Raw genomic sequence first — 14451 nt, 5'->3', positions numbered from 1 at the left:
AGAATGTTCGTAACCGCCGATACGCATTAGTCTCGTTGTGTGATTTCGTCGTTTTCTCTAAAACGTCTCCAACTGCACGAAGTATGGCTTCAGGGGACGTGGTTTGCAATGCTTCAGCTGGGTATAGAGCCTGGGCCTCACGCAACGTCTTCCCTTCTTCCTGCAGCAGCTTTGTAAGCTTCTCCTGAAAGCTTGAGGTTGGAACACCTTCACCAGGATCAATAGTTGCTCCATTAGCTACCACTAGCGTCCAGGCTGCAAGATCACCAGGTGGCAGTACTTTGTTGGGGACCTGATCTGGGTCCTCTATTCAAGAGCACTCACACAATACCATTAAACTCTTTGTAAGGGCATTAAATGGTTTCACTTATACATGTAAACAATTGAAGATTTCAAGTTACTTAATACAATATTAGACATAGTAAATTGAATTAGTTCAACTGAGGGTTCAATGAAGTAATTGAGAGCTCAATCAACTAATATCTGTTGTATGGAAGTGTATTTGAAATGCATTTGGTATTCATCACATATTTGCATTTGTATTTAGTTTGGTAGTAAATGCATCATATTTGCATTGAGCAAATTCAAATTTCCATATACATGAAGATATTTACACTTGCATTTTCATCCCTTGTCTGGTATACTGGGCCTTTGTCTTGATTAGTATTTCTAGTGTATCACCAGGATAAGAATGGTAGCTGGCACAATATGCAGAGGGCACCAGCAAGACACTAGCTTCATCCTCTCGATGACCTCTTTCCTAAATAAAAGAAGTTTTACTGTTACAGTAAATCACATCTGATGAGCCACGGGACACTTCCTTTAGAGTTATCCTAATGCTTCAGACACTGACAGATCATTTCACCTAACCCAAAACTTGTGATGCACTCTATCACATAACATACAGGTAGTGGACAAAAAAAAATGGAAACACCTGGGTAAATGAGGGACACCAAGTATATTGAAAGCAAGGGCTTCCACACAGGTGTGGCTCATGCGTTAAATAAGCAAATAACATCCCAGCATGCTTAGGATCATGTATAAAAATGCTAGACAGGCCTAGTTGCCTATAATTATGCAAGAGGAGACCTCAGTGAGTTTGAAAGAGGGGTGATTGTTGGGGTGTGTTTTTCAGAAGCTTCAGTAACCAAGACAGCTCAACTTGTTGATGTTTCACGAGCAACGGTGTCTAAGGTGATGTCGGCATGGTACTCCGAGGGAAAGACATCATCAGCAAAGGGCAACAGCAGGTGGAAGCGCATACTCCAGGATCGTAATATCTGTGCATTAATTCGAAGTGCAAGGCAAAACAGGCAAGCAACTGCAGCTCAATTGACTGTAAATTTCAACCTGGGGCGCGAGCAGCCAGTTTCATCAAAAATGGTCCATCGAGAACTCCACAGAGCAGGATACCATAGTGGCCCAACGCCCTATTAAGTGACTTTACATTGGTGTTTCCACTTTTTTGTCCACTACCTGTACATTATGTTTTTTGGACAGGCTACATTAGCCATGAGAAAGAAGCAGAATCTCCTGTGCCCACTTAAAAGACTAGCAATTTCAATGGACTGCTTATATCTGGTCCCGTGCTCTGTTATGTGACCACGCTAAATTTAAAATTACTTAAATGAATAATAATAAAAAAATACATAAGATGTTATGACCCTCATTATAAACAATCAAGGCCACTGAGTGTGCCCATTCAGAGTGTTCACATGGCAGAAAGTGGAGTTCTCTCAGTTACAGATATACAAAGGCAATAAAGAATGATAACGTACATTTATTTAGATTATATGTAGTGGGTGCTACCTGTTAAGTGAGTTTCATCACTGAGAGAATGTGGCAGGTGTAATTGATTAACTGCATTCAATTGGATAAATCGTTTCACCTCATTACCATTTAAAGGGCCGTGTAAACGGAGTCACGGGAGTTGCAAGGCTGCGGGAATGTCGGCTCCACACGTTTCTTTGCGAGTATGCCCTGTGAATGGAGGTAGTATAATCGTTTTGAGCTCACTTTTGGTCTAAACTGTTTCAGTTAAAGCTGTGTATATGGCTGTTAAGCAGTCTGTGGTTGTAATCAACCTGTACCTGCGTTGGGAAAAGTTTGGGCTGATGTAGTATTTGAGAGTCCTTATAGGCGTTAAGCTTATAAACGTTTTGAAATTAGTTGTGTGCGTCTGTATTCCCGGAGCCTTGCACGCTGCCCGTTAGAAGGAAAATGTGTACTTTCTTAGCTTAGGTTATTTAAAGGGGATTGATTGGTGTTCTATTGGGTTAGAGTGAACTCGAGTAATTCAGTGCTTACTATAGTACCCCATGTTAATCTGTATCCTCACTGAATGAGAGTAACACTGGTAGCAATGTTATTGGAGAGTGATTTGCTGTATTGTGGGTTATTTTTGTGTGGTGGATTATTATTATTTTGTGTGATATTCATTTGGTTTGGAGTGCACCAGTTATTTGGTTCTAGTATTATGTTTAACTGTTTAGGGTACTAATTACTTGTTTTACCACAATTGTCCTGATTCTATGAGCTGTCTGTTTAACTGTACAATTATCTGTATGAAATGTAATCTTTAACTACTTCATTGATGGTAATTGTATTTGCACTGAATTCAATTTCTAATTATCCCACTGCTAGTAATTGTAGCCTACCTGTTTTGAAACCTGATTGTGGATTATTTCATTGATGTTAATTGTAATATACTCTTGTTACTTGCCTGCTATTGTGAGTCCTGTATTTTAATCATGCATGTGATCTTTTAACAGAAGCTGTGTTTCATAAATAAAGTGTTATACTTTGATCTCTTGTTTGTCACTCCTTGTCTTTGCCCAGTATAATGTTTTAATGCCCTATATAACGAACCTGTGTATTTTGAGTGATCTGGTAAATTAAAACTAAATTCTGAAGGCGTAATACCTTCAGTGGCGTAGTCTGGCTTTAGGGTTAATTGGTATACATGGTTTCCAATTGTCACTCTCTCTAAAGACCCCCTCACCCCCCACTTGCTACATATATATACAGTATATTCTGTACACTTTTGCATAACAGGATTTAAGAAACAGACATAGCTATATTTGTATTTGTATTTTGTGGCCTTTTTTTAATAAAAAGGTGAACCATGAGTCTATTTGGATCCCCATCCAACTTGATGGAACTTGAGCAATTTTGCAAAGAAGAATGGGCAAAAATTGGAGTGTCCAGATGTGCAAAGCTGGTAGAGATTTATCCAAATAGACATGGCTGTAATTGCTGCCAAAGGTGCCTCTACCAAATATTGACTCAAGGGGGTGAATACTTATGCAATCAATTATTTTCTGTTTTATATTTGTAATTCATTTAGAACAATTTGTAGATTTTATTTTTCACTTTGACATTATCGACTTTTTTTGTGTTGATCAGTGGCAAAAACTCCTAAATAAATCCATTTTGATTCCATGTTGTAACACAATAAAATGTGGAAAAGTCCAAGGAAGGTGAATACTTTTGAGAGCCACTGTGTATATATATATATATATATATATATATATATGTATTTTAAATATATATACAGTACTGTGCAAAAGTTTTAGGCAGGTGTGAAAAAATGCTGTAAAGTAAGAATGCTTTCAAAAATAGACATGTTAATAGATTATATTTATCAATTAACTAAATGCAAAGTGAGTGAACAGAAGAAAAATCTAAATCAAATCCATATTTGGTGTGACCACCCTTTGCCTTCAAAACAGCATCAATTCTTCTAGGTACACTTGCACAAAGTCAGGGATTTTGTAGGCATATAGTCAGGTGTATGATTAAACAATTATACCAAACAGGTGCTAATGATCATCAATTCAATATGTAGGTTGAAACACAATCATTAACTGAAACAGAAACAGCTGTGTAGGAGGAATAAAACTGGGTGAGGAACAGCCAAACTCAGCTAACAAGGTGAGGTTGCTGAAGACAGTTTACTGTCAAAAGTCATACACCATGGCAAGACTGAGCACAGAAAAAAGACACAAGGTAGTTATACTGCATCAGCAAGGTCTCTCCCAGGCAGAAATTTCAAGGCAGACAGGGGTTTCCAGATGTGCTGTCCAAGCTCTTTTGAAGAAGCACAAAGAAACAGGCAACGTTGAGGACCGTAGACGCAGTGGTCAGCCAAGGAATCTTACTGCAGCAGATGAAAGACACATCATGCTTACTTCCCTTCGCAATCGGAAGATGTCCAGCAGTGCCATCAGCTCAGAATTGGCAGAAAACAGTGGGACCCTGGTACACCCATCTACTGTCCGGCGTGGAAACAAGGCCAAGCGACTCAACTATGCACGAAAACACAGGAACTGGGGTGCAGAAAAATGGCAGCAGGTGCTCTGGACTGATGAGTCAAAATTTGAAATATTTGGCTATAGCAGAAGGCAGTTTGTTCGCGAAGGGCTGGAGAGTGGTACACGAATGAGTGTCTGCAGGCAACAGTGAAGCATGCCGGAGGTTCCTTGCAAGTTTGGGGCTGCATTTCTGCAAATGGAGTTGGGGATTTGGTCAGAATTAATGGTCTCCTCAATGCTGAGAAGTACAGGCAGATACTTATCCATCATGCAATACCATCAGGGATGCATCTGATTGGCCCCAAATTTATTCTGCAGCATGACAACGACCCCAAACATACAGCGAAAGTCATTAAGATCTATCTTCAGCGTAAAGAAGAACAAGGAGTCCTGGAAGTGATGGTATGGCCCCCACAGAGCCCTGATCTCAACATCATCGAGTCTGTCTGGGATTACATGAAGAGAGAGAAGCAACTGAGGCTGCCTAAATCCACAGAAGAACTGTGGTTAGTTCTCCAAGATTTTTGGGCCAACCTTCCTGCCGATTTCCTTCAAAAACTGTGTGCAAGTGTACCTAGAAGAATTGATGCTGTTTTGAAGGCAAAGGGTGGTCACACCAAATATTGATTAGATGTAGATTTTTCTTTTGTTCACTCACTTTGCATTTTGTTAATTGTTAAATATAAACTATTAACATGTCTATTTTTGAAAGCATTCTTACTTTACAGCATTTTGTCACACCTGCCTAAAACTTTTGCACAGTACTGTATATATATGTATTGTAAGTTGCCCTGGATAACAGTCTCTGTTAATAAATCATGTGCCTGGCTGTCAGGATCCATTATAAAAGTGATGAGGAAAAGCAATGCCTTCCATCTTAGCCTTCCTAACACTGCCAAGAGACAAACCTGTGCTGTCTCACCCTGTGCTTTTACCAGAAGAGACACTCGGGGATCCCCAGATTTTAGAAATTCAATGAGGTCTGGGTAAAAGAAGTTTGTGTTTAGCACCAGACGTACCTGTTTTTAATGATGGTGTAGGTGTCCTTTCCCTTGGTGTCTGTGGGTGAGGAGTAGCAGGAATCTGCAGATACCTGGAGGCTTGTATCCTTAGAATCCACAACAAATTCAATGTAGAGCCTCCCACTCAGATCCACTTCATAGGGAAATTCCGTGACTGGATCATTAAAGGCTTTAGTTTTGAATAAGTGTAGAGAGACCTTGTATTTACCCTGATTCAGCCATACCCTCAACCATAGGGTTGAACTGAAAACTGAAGGTCTCATTAGCCGTCATCTCGCATGTTAAAGGGATCTCAAGACGACGTACAGGTATTGGGGTGTCTGTAACAGTGCCATAAACCGTGTTGGAATAAACTATCTTGTTTCCTTCCACCTGAAAAAGCAATGTGATAACGTTAAAAGAAGGGTTTGATGGTGTTCTAGATTCTTTTAGATATGCTGAATGCTATGACACAAATACCCCGTTTACACTAGCACACCCGTACCATGAGGGCTCCACACCTTTTTGGTTTATTTTTTAAATTATAAATATATTTCCGCATACATCCCTGTTTTACACATTTGGCAAAAATATTTACTCGCTAGAAACTGACAAATCAAATGTTTTGCTTATGTGTATGGATTGCATACATATTGCATCATCAACTTGCTACTCAGTACGTTCATTATGTGTACGTCAGTCGCTCGGCTCGCCTTTCTTTAATGTAAATGCGAACCATGCAAGCCAGCTCCAGCTCCAGACCCAGCTCGGCTCGGGTGTGGTAGTGTAAACGGGGTAATAGGCACTGGGTGCTCCATGGGTGCTCCGGGGCTCAAGCACCCACCGAAAACAATTAGCATGTGCTCAGCACCCACTAGCCACGGCCATTTTAGTTTTACAAGATACATTTTATTAATGATATGTTAAAAACATTTACCTGAAACCAAACTTTAACAATGGTACCACTAGGGCAGAAGCACATAACTGACTGCACAGTGTCATACGAGAAGAAGCCTATGCTATGACAGGGATTTTTTTTTTTTTTTTTTAAATCTCTGATGAGAAAATGTGAAACTTCTTACAAATTAAATTGTTACAAACGTCTTACAAATTACAAATGATTTATCCCAATTAAAAGGTTAAGTAACACATTTTGATGCTGGTGCAAAGCACAACACAGTCAATAGTACCATATACAGTACTGCACTCTTCATAATATGCTGCAGATCAAAGGTTTCACAACATTAGAGTACAGTAGTAATTCAAAGGCTTGAGCCCTGGATCTAAGTACAGGTCAGTACAGAGACCATTTTATTGATGCAGATGCTTGTAGAGTCCATCCTGTGTGTTCTGCAGGATACCATTGTGAGTGCAGAATATTACTAATGTCAATTGCATTGCATTTGCATAAAACATTTACCCAACATGAGCTAGGTATTTAAGTATTCTAAGTATTTTAGTAATTATCAGTTTACAATTGTACAAATTGCTAAATTTGTAATGACCAAAACCTTACTGCAATGCAAATTCATTATAAAACTAACCAGTATTTGGTGTCACTTGAAAGCAAACCTGTTTTCTATTGACATACATATAACCTATGGTACTGTACAAGTGAAATACATACTAAAACTATTTATTTAATTTCCCATTATAATATGAAGGAACAGCCTTACCCGAGACGCAGTTCCACACGCGCTGAATAGTACCCTCACCACCACCCAGTTTCCTGCATCTTGTGCTTTGCATTGTTGGTCATTATTCTGCAGATGGATGTTATCAATGGTGACCTTGGCATCGGTTAGCAGAGCCTTTGGAAACCGGTATTCAGCTGCATCAGAAGCACAGTTCAAAGATCCCTCTTTTCATTTCATAAAAGAAGATTGACACACTCAAAAATTCAGTCAGTTAGTAAGAATCCTTTTTTTCAGTGACAAATTATTTTACCCCATTTCTTCTCAATTAAGAATGGCCAATTATATCGAGTTCCATGATGCACGACGTCCCAAACATTAGTAAAGTTTCTCATTAATTACCATAATCATGTTATAAACAATGACACGGATTGTGAAAAGTTTCCTTCTTCCAGGAGTGTTTGTCTTGTCCTGGGAAAGCAGAGGGTTCCTGTACTTTCCCATTCCCTGGATCACTTGTACTTCACTCATCTGGGTTAACCCACAATTCTCCCCACCTTATAAATATAGCCATGCAGCTCTCGTCATGCAGCTCCAGCCATGTAATGCGTGCGCAGGTTGTAATAGACGTCATTATTCATCTGGTAAATGTCTGTAATAATGTTTTTAAACAATCTATTAAATAATGATGGTTTAATCAAATCAAGGCATAATTAGTGTTTTTTTCAAATAAATACATTTCAAGATCTGCTCCTGGGGAGCTCCCACACATTGATTTAAATAATCTTCATCATTATTTTCTGAACCCAGTTACATAGAAATATTCCTCATATGCTTCTTTTATCAGCTACTGAGATGCATTATTATTGGGGAAATGTCATACAGTGTGATATGGATAACTATAATAATATGTAATAATGCACACAGTGATATGCATATTACCATATCATCTGACATTCCTATTGCAATCGCGTACTACAGTCATCTGTATTTAAATAATAAATCTTCATCAACACTCTTTCAAAATGTCCAGCATACAAAGAGTGTGTTGGTATTAGGGAGATTACTGTTTTGCTTTTCTTTCAAATTTGAATTTATAAAACAAAAATACATAGGTTATGTCAAATTGACATTTTTGCTTTGTTACGTTTATTGTTATTGTTAATAGTAATTGTTTGATGGGGGTCTTATGAAGTTTCCATCGGCTGTATTCCGATAAGGTACGCTGTGATCATGTGATTGGGGTGTTCAGATGAATGAGCTTGCCTTTGGCAGTATAATGATGACGTCAATTAAAAGCTGCGTACGCATGACTTCATGGCTGGAGGATCCAGGCTGTTCGTTTATGCTGCATCTCATATGTATTGTCGATACAGCCAAAAGAGATTCTCTACATTATGAAGTATGGAGGCTGTTTACTTTGCTGTTTGAGGGAAGTTTATCCAAACATAGTATTATCAGTTTTAAAGCCTAAATTTTATTGTGCCGGAGCACTTCGAAATGTGTCACTTGTGCCGTCACCATCAGAGTAATGACATGTAATTCAAAAACGAATTTCCATTTCTGCGAGTCCATTTTAAATAAATAAAATGCAGGCACTACAAATTATTTGAGACTACCTACATCAGTAATAAATTGACCATGCATGATTTACTGAGAAAACGCCCAACAAAACTTCCTTAAATTAAGGAGAAGTGAAAATCCAAAAAACAAAAAAATACCCACCTTGGTACCATATATGCAATACTTTTTTCACTATTCAAATGTTGCAGTAACAAAACCTAATGACACGAACTGAAGGGGAATGCATGCGATCAGGCTACCTACGCTTTCTTTCCAACTATAGTAGGCTATAGTTTTTAGGGTGCGTTCAAAAGTGAAATTTCTGATACATTTTTTTTGTGTGTTCTGACACATGCTTTAGTTGCAAGAGCTTAACTGTTGAGTCGGGTCGAGTCCAAAAAAAGGTGTGCTTGCTCAGGATCGGGTCGGTTTTGAGTCTGGCTTAAAATTCAGGATCGAGCAGACCTCCAAATTGCAGCCATTTTGGTGCTGCTTTTCTCTTTCCAGAATACAGTAAACACCAGCAAGTGGAGATGAGTTTCTCATTTTACAACTAATTTCTTTAAGAGAAGCCTTTGCTAAATTATCACTACCTAATACAATTTCACATTTCTTGTGAGATTACATCATTGTGGAAAAAAATGGTACTTACTTTGAACTCCTATGACAGAATTTGCACAGAGAAAACTGAAGGTTAGGAAGATGAACATCCTGTAAAAAAAAAAAAAAAGGTTTTGTTTAAACTTGCTGTAAGATACTGCGACTTTAGCGGCTGCTAAAACATGTCCCTGCATTAAAACATAATAACATTAGAAATATGAGAACAAGGAAAGGCCAGCTTACATTCTGCAGGTTGAGTCCTCTTTCAGGTCAGGATGGAGTATCTTCTACCAGGCTTTTCTGGACTGCAGCAGATTCAGGTCCTGATGTCTTGCTGAACTTCAAGTGTTACTTTCTTATATCTTAACTTAGTTCCCTAAGATGGAAAGGTTTAGATTGTCATCCCTTTATGATTGGTTACTTTAACATGGCCATTCCACTCTTTCTATGCTAGAATTGGTTATGTTGTACATTGTGTTGGTATATTATTGGTTAGTTATAATTCAGTCTGCTCATGCAATAATTCATGTGATCCTTCTTTTTCAAACCTCTTCTTTTGAACCTTTCTTCTGTCACATAAAAGCATTTACTCTGCATACCATTTCTCTCTGACTGTCATCCATCAAAATAGCCTCTGTGGTTTCTCAATTACATCTTAACATTACATTCTGAGATCACCACCTCAGCACACTTCCTTTTAATAACATCTGTGGTTTGCAGAACTTCATTTTATACTTTTTTTTAACAAATAAATACTAACTAAAAAAAATCTAGAATATACAGTATGATTATAAGTTTAAATATTAGTCTTAACCCTACAAACCACACTTTCTCCACAAACTACAGACCAAGTGCATCCAACACCCAGGAAGTGATGTTATCCCAACACGACGCTCAACTTGAAGTGCATTATTCCTATTATACAATGGCTCAAGCTATAAAAACTTACACAAATTCAGAGTAGATATCCATCGTTACAATTTATAGTCTTCATTTAAATAAGAAAAAGAGTTCACCAAAACTTAACAACATTAATTAAAAACAAACGTATGGTACTAATAATAAATGATGAGGTTTCAATGTTCTCTTTCAACCGGGACGGCATCTTTTTGCGTTTTTGTTATAATATTATTATTTCTTATGTATGGCTTATACTGGGAAGCAGCATGAAGTTATGACAGGTAAACAGGATCTTGAATGCTGGAATCTAAAGCATGACTTCTGTTTACATGGTATTTTTTTTATAAATAATTTAGTCGTTGCTAATTATTTTTTTTATTATTTTCTCCCCAATTTAGAATGGCCAGTTATTTTTAGGCTCAGCTCACCACGACCACCCCTGCGCTGACTCGGGAGGGCGAAGACGAACACACGCTGTCCTCCGAAGCGTGTGCCGTCAGCCAACCGCATTTCTTCACACTGCGGACTCACCATGCAGCCACCCAAGAAGCTCCAATCCTCGGTCGGCAAAGGAATAGCCTGGACTCGAACTCGCGATGTCCAGATAGGGCACATCCTGCACTCCACACGGAGCGCCTTTACTGGATGCGCCATTCGGGAGCCCTTACATGGTTGTGGCGGAGTGTCCCGCCCCTATATATTTATTTATTATTATTTGTATTTTCCCTGTGAGGATACGTGGCTGATCAGCTACTGATTATTTAACTAGCTGACAGTCACGCATCCTTACTAAACTCGTGCAGACTGTGGCCGAGGGGTAATAAGATAATGAACAGCTAGTTAACCCCTCGGTCAGAGTATAAGAACCTGCAGCTGTCCGTGTACAGAGGAGAGTATGGGGAGCGGAGAGAGCGAGGAGAAAATAAAACAACTGCTACGTATCGTGCTGGGTTAAAACCAGCACGCTTATTTGTTTCTATTTGTTTGGCCAACGTGCCTTTTTGTTTTGTGTTTTGTTATTTGTTTAAATCCTTTTTGTATTATGATTTAATAAAAGCAGCTGAACGTCGTAGCGTTTCAGCTTTCACCCGCCCATCCACTGTTTTGGTTCTGTTACTTCCTGGTCCGTGACGTCACCACACCTCACCACTGCAAGCCATCCTGCCACATAGGTATTTTTAAGCTATTTTAAGCATGTGAATTTAAATCACACTATCTAAACACCATGCTTCTACTTTAGCAAGAGGAATGCAAGTGATATGCATGTGCTAAATCCTTAATGTGGAGGCAATTTTCGAATGCATGTACACCCCATCATTCAGTGTTTTTATATATAATTTTTGAAATGTTTGAGGTGCCGCACACAGTGCCATCACTTTAGGAACCTGACATGGGTTTAGACCACTGCTCTTTAAGAACATATAATAATCTGCAGCTACAGATCAAATTGTTAAATACATTGTAAATTAATAATGATTACATTTAGGAAGAAATTACAGACATTAGAAAAATACAATAAAAGTAAAAATGTGCCATAACCATTTATAGTCCTTCGTACTGTAGCGCCCTCTCTACAGGGCTATTGACTTGACTACGCCACCCCTTAATTATTCCAGGAGTAAGGGGAGCTATGAATTACAAGGTCTCTCTTATATTGTGATCCCCACTTGAGTTCCTTCCAATTAAATGAAAGAATAATAATACAATTAAACATGCATATCTTAAAAACCTTACCCAAAATAGGCAGGGCAATATTTATGGGCATTGTGATCTGGGGGAGGCTGAAGACAGACTCCCAACGCTTTTGCTCAGATTTTCTTTAGAAACACAATTCTTTAAGTAGTTAAAGTTCTTGTTTCTACCCCAAAGGGTTACACTCAGGTTTGTTGGCTTGCAATATATTGAACCTATGCACTGTAGTGTTTATTTGAGTCTTCAGTTTTAATGCCAACATGCAAGGTAAGTGCATGTATGAAAGCAAACCAAACAAATAAATAACAAAGCACAGGAGCGATAATGAAAACAGAATAACAAAACTCAACGAAAGCAAAATCAAATTGAAACAATTCAACAGAAACAAAACAGTGGCCAACACGTCTCCTATAAAAAGAGAAACAAACATACGCATGATCTCAAACCGGACAAAATTCTGATAGGTTGCTAATAAAGCAATGCACTAACTATTGTACACTCGTTTATTTATTAAAACCAAGTAAACTGTCTAAATAATTTAACAACAAAAGAAAACAAACCATACACTACCTTGGGTGAACCAGACTACCGACTTTCTCTCCTTACTGTTCACCCTACTAAATACCAATAAAAAATTGAAAGTATTTAGAGGCAAGGGAGATCAGCACAAAAACAAAGCTGGAGAGTGAAATCTTTATTTCTTAATCTTACCGACAATAACAGCACTGCGATCCAAAGAAAATGAAAACCACGGTAGTCTTGATTCACAGAACTCTGTCTTTTCAGATGGACTTGTAATCCTGTCTTGTATGCTGTGCTCTTCTGCCCTATTGTCATTGAAAATGCACTATTCAGCCCTCAACCTCAGGGATTTAAAATCAAGGGGTATCATACAGTGCGTTTACATGAGCATAAGAATTCCGATATTTTTCGGAAAACTAATTCTGATATCAAGCCATGTATATTCCTTAGATCAGTTTTCGGAAAACAGCACCTAGAAATTTCCGATTCAATTCCGAAAACGAACCAAATGTATATCATGTAAACGCACTTTTCTGAAAACTTATTCTGATAGCGTACTGCACATGTGCAAACTTTGACCTTCATTCCTGCACGTGGTTTTAGAAAATAGAGAAAATAATAATAATATGTAGTCAGTCTGCATGGATCCATTTGCTCCGTTATTGAATCGTATTTTGTCATATACTTGTACTTGCTAGAACAGAAGTCATTGTATTTTATCTTGCTCTTAATTGTATTAATACTTGTACTGTGATTCTTGAAATGTATTTTTGTGTATGATTATAAGTCGCCCTAGATAAGTGCGTCTGCTAAGAAATAAATAATAATAATATTATTACATACAATTACCCATTTATACAGTTGGGTTTTTACTGGAGCAATCTAGGTAAAGTAGCAGTGTCCCCCACCTGGGATTGAACCCACAACCCTCTGGTCAAGAGTCCAGAGCCCTAACCACTACTCCACACTGCTGCCCTACTTAAACACATTTACACTGGCTATAGGGTTAACTGCAAGTGGGATGGATAGAATGAAACTAATTTTACCAACCTGTGTGACTTCCTTAATGCCTAGATTGATAGTTTGGTACAGTTGATAATTCAGTCATATGCAGTCTTGGTATTGATAGAATGCTACAGTGTTTCAACCTGCCATTTAATAACTGCCTAGGCTGTTACTTTATTGCAGTACACACTTGTATTAGTCCATAGGTGGGAGGTCTGACATTACAAACAGACTGTCTTGCTTTTTGTGTTCACCCACAGCTGAGTTGGAGAAAAACATGCTATTTAGCTCTGCGCATGCTGTCGTATAGAATTTGAAGAGCCTGGGCAGAATCCCTTCTACCAGACCAGACAGGGTAACATTTCTCACCCTTTTGAGGGTGACTGACCCGGGTCCCTACACTCTGAACTCACAATTGCCAGATGTATATAGTTTCTTTCATGCCATCGGACCCCAAATCTCTTTACAGGAAGAAAGGGACTCCCTTCATCCACACTGCAGCTATTATGCCCAGCACACTGACACAGCAGTTCAGATGAGAAGTGAAGACTCGCTTAGCCAATTCAACTCTGTGGGTCATTTAAAAAGGCCAAAGTGGCTAAATTTGAATTTAGTCAGGATACCAGGGTTAGCATTCCTACTGCCTAATCATTTAATTAGCACCAAGAAATCTTTAATGATGTTCGTGTGAGTATTTGTCAGGTACTCTGGTTTCCTCCCACAATCCAAAGACATGCTGGCTAAGTGGATTGGCCTTTTTATATTGCCCCTTAGTTGCCCTGCGATGGACTGGCATCCCGTCCAGGGTGTAGTCCTTATCTTGCGCCCTATGTCTACAGGGTAAGGCTCCGGCTCACCTCAACACTCTATGGGATTAAGTGGTTACAGATAATGAATGGATCTTTAATGAGCAGTTATCAGTATCCCAGTATCCATTTTAACGTCTCATCCAAAAGGAAATGTTTCCAGCAGCACAGTATCCCGAGTACCATTCTGGAATATTGGTGTTTTACACCAGCTGGGAGTGAAGAGAGTCCCGCCACCACCTGCTGTATACCCTTCAAACCCTATTAGAAATTCTTTGTGCTACATTTTCAACACTTTTTACTGGCCCCTCACAAACTACACTTGCTCAGCACACCATTTCCCTTGGACTTTGCCATACATCAAAATAGACTTGGTGGTTTCTCAATTACAATACATCTTTGTGAAGTCACCACA

At 38.7% G+C, this 14451-nt stretch overlaps 1 long non-coding RNA gene across 2 annotated transcripts; it reads right to left on the bottom strand.

Annotated features, from left to right (window-relative positions):
• Positions 1-636: 636 nt before the first annotated feature.
• On the bottom strand, positions 637-12919 carry LOC131729620 (uncharacterized). 2 transcript variants are annotated; one of them, XR_009323568.1, is made up of 6 exons: positions 12415-12919; positions 9355-9487; positions 9164-9222; positions 6991-7145; positions 5333-5707; positions 637-760 (listed from the first exon to the last, which is right to left on the bottom strand). It is a non-coding gene; the product is annotated as an uncharacterized LOC131729620 (long non-coding RNA). The 2 variants fall into 2 exon arrangements; XR_009323567.1 differs by lacking the exon at positions 637-760 and having other exon boundaries at positions 5076-5707.
• Positions 12920-14451: the final 1532 nt, after the last annotated feature.

Source organism: Acipenser ruthenus, unplaced genomic scaffold, assembly GCF_902713425.1.
Source record: "Acipenser ruthenus unplaced genomic scaffold, fAciRut3.2 maternal haplotype, whole genome shotgun sequence".
NCBI classification, from domain to species: domain Eukaryota; kingdom Metazoa; phylum Chordata; class Actinopteri; order Acipenseriformes; family Acipenseridae; genus Acipenser; species Acipenser ruthenus.
This window is presented reverse-complemented; position numbering and strand designations above follow the sequence as displayed.